This window comes from Pinus tabuliformis, chromosome 6, assembly GCF_031772625.1.
Source record: "Pinus tabuliformis cultivar Carrire ecotype Pingquan chromosome 6, CPIR1, whole genome shotgun sequence".
In the NCBI taxonomy this organism is placed as follows: Eukaryota; Viridiplantae; Streptophyta; class Pinopsida; order Pinales; family Pinaceae; genus Pinus; species Pinus tabuliformis.
The window spans coordinates 1,732,931,737-1,732,938,820 of NC_142292.1; the positions used below are offsets into that span (position 1 = coordinate 1,732,931,737).

General features: G+C 38.8%; 1 pseudogene; it reads right to left on the minus strand.

Annotated features, from left to right (window-relative positions):
• Window positions 1-252: 252 nt before the first annotated feature.
• Window positions 253-746, minus strand: LOC149265816 (uncharacterized; annotated as a pseudogene).
• Between the last annotated feature and the right edge of the window lie 6,338 nt (window positions 747-7,084).

Sequence of the window (7,084 nt, forward strand, 5' to 3'; positions counted from 1 at the left end):
ACCGAGACCAAGAGATTATTATGGTAAGGAAAACATATTTTATTGTAAGATTCCTCGAGATGATGGCACGACAAATTGAGTAACATGATAGTATACTCGATGGATGACACCCCACCATGATAAATGGGAGGAAAGGATATCGGGTTATGTTTTAGTGAGGGAGTTAATTCCCTTAAGCTACCCAATAACTCATCATCTTGTCAAAACGGAAGGGGCTCCAACTCCAAAGATGCAGATCAGTGGCGTACGAGCTTATCGAGTCACAAAGTTCTGCAGGAATTTTTCGGCACAGCGCTGCTCTACTTTCTCTGCCATGGACGCCAGAGCCGAGAGAGTGGCGCAACGTATGCTCGTATCCTGCTTGAAGAGCGTCCACTGCGGATGCCGAGGAAGCGGGGCGAACGAACATTTCTCCTCCACCTCGATGAAATTCTTCAGAGCAACATTCCGCGTCACCATCTCCATCGAACGATTCTTGATGTCCACCACCGACGACTCAACGGAGTGGCACACGTTTTGACCGATTACCTTCTGCAACCACCACGGGCCGGGGTATTCACTGTTATCAGGCGAGTGCTGTACAGTCTTCCCGAGCCAAGGTCAAGGGTTCGATTCACGGTGTCCACCTCCACGATATGGGAAAGCGTGGATCTGTTCTCAGGGTCCGTGAATTTTCTCCAGTTTGTTGCGTTCACCCGCTCCCAGGGATGCATGTAGACGTGCTCCTGTGTTTATGCTTTCACCATTTTTTTTATTTTTATTTTTTATTTTTTGCGCGCGGGGCGGAGGGGGCGACCTTCAGTTAGGGTTCACAGAACTATTCTATTTATTGCATGCGGCATATGTATTCTTGAGCCTGAAAATGGAAGGGAAGAGGGATAATGGAAATCGTAATTCACATTTTTAATGTTTAATGTTTTATTGGGATTATGAATTCGTTATTTTGAAAAAAAAAAAAACTCGAGGGTTTTGGAGAAAATAAGAGCTAGGGTTCTATGCCCTGTGCTACCAAAAAAATGTTATGTTCCTTCCAGAAATTAAAATCACAGAGGATTTGAGGCAATCACGATACTTTCTGAAACTTTACATAGAACATTTAGCTGCACATCTATTATACTTTTTATTTTTGCATGCGTGTGTGCTTCAGCTCGTGCTGTAGAAGAATTTCGTCCATCTGTGATATCCATCAAGCTCCATTCAATTATGGACATTTTCTACCCATTCAATAGTGCAGATATACATTTCATAAATGGGCATTTTTGGCCATTTAATGGTATACATATATTGTATTTCATAAGCCACACACGTAATATAGATATTGCATTCCAGTTAGAGGGTTATGCTTTAAAACTTAGCATGGACGATTCCTTGCTCTCAAATTTGTCACATGAAATTTGTACTTAATTAAAATAGTGATTTAACCATATGCTGTTTTGTTGAAGAACACATGCCGAACATCTATTATACTATTTCTATATAACCCTTGTTCGCAGAAAATATTATACAGGTATTTGCATGTAGGAGGGCTCTTGCACTGAACTAATGTATCATCTCCCACATCTTTCCTTTGGCTTATTTGCCATAAGGTTCAGACGTATAATATGTCGAATTCACATTCATGTATGTAGGAGAGCTATTGCACTGAACCAATACATCATCTCCCACGTCTTTCTTTTGGCCTATTTTGCAATAAGGTTCAGGCATATAATATGTCGGTATCACAACTAGAGATTTATACTCATGCAACATACAGTGCTATCTCATAAGGGGGATTATTTTATTTTATTTTTGTTTTTAAATTTTTACGCATATACATTTGTTCCCTTTCTAGCTACTTTTGGAACCACAGCAGCTGGGCTTTGGTTCTATGCTCCAGGTTGTTAATGAATTGATGTGGCTGCAATTGATCATCCAACCTTAAAGGCTTCAATCCATATAGTTTTTAGTTCTGCTTGGAATCAAGCAAAGACTGGTAAATGATGTCTGCCTGCCGTCTTTGGTCACTAATGAAACTTGCTATATGCTTTGTCTTCCATTAGCTTGGATGGCCAAACTGCGAGAATATGCATTCCTCATCACCAGGAAATTAAGAGCCTTAATAGTCACAACATCTTTAAAGATTGCAACAATATTACACTCCTTGTCATTAGATTCAGTAGGATTAAATGAAGATAGGCCCCAGATAGCCTCACTCGCTTACCCTAGCAAAAGGAAGTAGGGTAGCTAGGTTTGAAGGGATGAAGGTTTGGACTACTCATTCATTGCAGGTGATGATTACGTTCTATGTAGTTAACATATTTTTTTTATCTCTAGATAGTGTGTACCATTAGGTATCCACTAGAAAGAAGTGGTACGTATTTATTTTTAAAGTGCTAATGGTAGTTGTACAACATTGAACTTTCTGAACATGGATCATGAAGGTAAATCAAGTCTCTAAGAAGGTGTAGTAGGCATTGTTAGGTCCCCCTAGCAAGCAGTGGCATATGTTTATTTTCAAAGTAATGATTGTAGTTCCTAACAAAATTGAAGGTTTAGAACATGGTAAACAAAGGTGGATTACGTCATAGGTGAAATATCAAACCATAATTAACACAATTATTATTAACTATTACAAATATTGAAGTCCAAGCTTAAGGTGGGTAGTTCCTCCTATGAAAAAGGGCATAGGCATCCCCTATGAATTTGAGTTAATACAAAATTATTGCTATCTTAATTGCATGGTTGAATGAAAAAAAAAACTAGAGAGATTTCTCCTAAATTAGTCAATTTGTCATTTGAAGGAAGGTGGGTGTTATTAATTGTTGCTTAATTAGTTGTGATTTTGATTAGGAAAAGTTTATGTATGACACTTCCTTTAACTATTAATTTTAATAATATCTATAATGTATGTTTTGTACATTTATACAAAAAGTGGGTTGCAATGTTCCCCAGATATAGTCCTTCAGTTATAATGGAATTCATGTTATAGATACCTTGGGAAAATTTTAACCTGCCCACCAGAAGGTTGGCAAGAGTTTCAGGGAGGGTTCCTAAGATTATGTGTCGCCGTTTCTCCTTTATGTTCTAAGGACTTCAGGACGAAGTCCATTGTTAAGAGGGGGTGTATGTAGTGCCCACTCTAGTTTCCTAACCCTAATACGACATTATCTTAGACACTTTATTCTTCGAGGACCTCAGATTGAGGATCTGGACCCATGACACTATTATTAGCGATTGAGATATTCATGGTTGTGATGTTTATGAATGCTTTCCATTGATATTATGGTAGCATGAATGGTTATGTATCTTATCTATCAGTATTCTGATGATTGCAATATTAAATAGTTAAGTTGGTCTCTATTTGAAATTATGATGAGGGGAGTAAAGAATATGTATGCGCTCTATTAAAAGCATAATGAGGGTAAATTTTATGGATAGGTATATTTCTACGATGTTACGATGTTGATAGCTTAATGAATATGTATGTTTCCATTGATGATTATTGATGATAGCCATGAGGGATGTGTCCCCTATGTTACCTACTTCCCTTAGTTCAGACTTGCAATGGACAATGATGTGAATGACCAGGAATTGTTAATGATGCTATTATGATAATTGACTAACATTGAGAAACCTTGTTACTGATGATTATTGAGTATGGCAGGAAACCATCAGAGGCACTCGCATATGACATGTCGATGACACCTGGTTTGATGAAAATTTATATTACTTTATCTTTGAAAGTCTAAGTCGATCTTGGAATCTGCCATATATGTTTAACTATATTCTGATCATATATCAATGGTTGCAGGCACAGATTAGTTGCTTGACCGAATGACTCACATATGGGTGAAGGGGTTGTACAAGTGGATCGAACTACATGGGAGGGGTGGGACAGAGTCCCTGATCTCACCCACTAGCACTCCCGCCGTGACTTGGGCTGGAAGGGTTGAAATACCTTCGCCTTGAAGATCACGATGCCATGAGGGTAGGTCCCGAAGTTGGGTCGCTCATGAGGACTTTATCGGGGGGGCGCGCATCAAGGCGGATTCCTTGATCCCCGACACCATTAGTCTCACTATAGCAGGCAACATAAGAGATGATAGTGGTCTATGATGTTGCGCTATACTTTCCCCTCGTAATCACTGGATGCTTGAAGGGCAAGTGGTGTGGCACCCTTGGAACTTCAGGGGAATTTCTTGAAGGGCACGACCAACTTGGCACCCTTGGCATCACAAATAAACTATTAGGTGTGGCACCCTTGGAACTTCTATGGAAGTTCTTGAAGGGCACAACCAAACTGGCACCCTTGACATCACAAATAAGCTATTAGGTGTGGCACCCTTGGAACTTCTAGGGAAGTTCTTGAAGGGCACAACCAAACTTGGCACCCTTGGAATCATTAAAAATAAATGATAATAAATAAATATAAGCAAGGAATGAAAACTAGGTAAATTTACATCAAGGGTAAATAATGATTAGAAACCAATGTAATTAAATCAAAAATAAAACTTGGAATAAGGAGGATCATAGGAAGAATTAAAATAGAGTACCTTAAAAACTCTACCCTTCCCGTGTTGGAAAGTACTAGGAAGATTATGTGGTTTAATTAGGAAAAAGGGGAAAGACAAACATAATTGTAAGGATAAAGATTAATCCTAAACTAATTTAAACCTAATTAAGAAAAGAGGAAGGTGAATTAAAATGAGAATAATAAATTAAATTTAGAGAAATGTAGAGAAGCTCCATGTGTCAACAACCAACATAGGAATATCCATCTGAGAGATAACCTGAGTTAAATTAGGGAGTAGATTGGGGATAAAATCTTGACTCATTAATTGACTTCAAGTAATGAACACAAATTAAGGAATAAAAGGGGGGAATAAAGAGACAACTAGGAGAAGAAATAGGAATCTTGTTGAGGTGAGGAAAATATTAGTTTTAAATAAAAATTTAAGTAAATAATTTTGGGAGACCCTTGATGTGAGAATGACACCTGGGTGGGTGAATAATCAAGCTATTGAATTATAAAAAAATAATTAATTATGCATGACATGACAAGTGTCACCTATGAGGACTCCTATAAAAGAAGGGGCAAGCCATGGGAGAAGGGACTTTTTGGGGGGAACCCTATTGTTGGATGGATGAGATGATGTCAGAGCAGTGATTACGAAGCTATAGTGAGTTTGGTGAGGTAGAGGATTTTAGAGAGGGGACTCTTGAGCCAAGGTGTGCTCTCCTCTACCAGCTAGTGCTTTCCTCCATTGTACAACCCCATTGCAACTCGGGGGTCCGCGGGGAAGAAGAGTACCCAAGGAGTAGGCTGGGAGGTGAACCGGTGGGTCTTCGCATTCGGATCAAGTGCGTCATCATTCACTCGCGGAGGTGATCGGCTACAAGGGAATACCAGTAACAGCAGAGCAAGCGGAGTCTCGTCTTCTGGTGAACGGTACACATGTATTTTATTACTATTAATCTTAGTTAAACGTATGTAAATGTTATGATATGTCTTCCTGAAATGAGTGTCAGGAATGTGTGTGCTGAATAAATTTGAAATCTCAATGCGTTTCTTTTCTGGTTGTATTTGTTGTTAACTAAAAAAAAAAAATGTAAATAGTCTGAATCTGGTCCTTACAATGTAGAACTCCTGAACGGTAGCCCTCATTGCGAATTTGATGTGCTAGGATTCCTTTATTACCTTTTGTTCTCCGGTTCATGTCCGGGTGGCCAAGAGTTTTACATTAGGTACTACGTGGGTCACAAGGGAAAATTCGGCCACGCGTTTCTCGAGTTCGAATTCCATCCCGACGGCAAGATCCGTTATGCAAACAATTCGAACTACAAGAATGACACCATTATTGGAAAAGAGGTGTTCCTTACACAGGCTGTTCTCAGGGAATGTCGACAAATCATTGCCGAAAGCGAGATAATGAAGGAAGACGATAACAATGAGCCTGAGTTGGATAGGTAATAACGTATAGTGGTATGGGGAGAGCGTTTAACCAAGAATCACAATGGGTATTGAAATGCAATTATATATATATATATATTGAAGCCGCATGTATTAATAATTGGGAGTGAGAGCGAAGTGGTAGGAATTGTACTGGATAACGGTTTAATGACAGGTGGTATCAGCAATGTATGGTGTTATGAACATTGTTATGATATCGTAACTGCAACGATACCGTCGTGGATAAACTATAAAACTGGAGTGAGGAGGAGGCGGTGTAATAACCACCAGAGGAGGTATTGTGAAATGCTTGTGGGTGTAATCTCCCATTTCTAACCAAGAATCAAAGGACGGAACAATATGCAATAAACATTAAATGTATTTGATTAAAATTTATGAATTCCATGGCTATCTAATCAAATTGTACGTAGCTCCGAAGAGTATTATAGAAATCATGAACATTCCAAGACTTACACGAGAGAAAGTTGCAAGCCATTTGTAGAAATACCAACTATACATGAAGTGTTTGAGTGGAAGTAGCAGCCATGCGCAGTCGCCTCATGCAAATCCAAAATCGTGACAAACCTACTCCTTCATATTCATCGTCATTAAGCTCATCCTTTACTCTGAAAACATCTCCTTTGCATCGCCCAACTTAACCAATGATGAGATCTAACAATAGCCAACGTATATACCAGGATTTAGCAGGGCAGAGACCCAGATTTAGGTCTTGCATTCTGATAGGTGCAGATTTCTGAGAGTCTCGATAACCCAAGGTCTATGAACAAGAACACAGAGAATGACCACGAAAAAAAGTGGCTCAAATGTGAGCAAGGCAGGGTATCACCGCCTCTGATACCATGTTAGACACATACATGGCAAACACAAAGTGTAAATGATAAACATGAGTGTGTGTTTATTATTTACAATGATATACATTTATAATACATTCACATGACCTTTGGTTTCATATTCCAAGGTCTCTTGGACTTCCTTAGACTATTCAGCTTCCACACCAACCCTTAGAGGATTAGGTGTCCAACAATTTATTTATTTAAATACCATCTTGTGAATGAATTATACAATTCTCACACTGAAAACAATTCTAATGAACAAAGAATTATCTCTCTCATGATGTTATTTACCATACACATT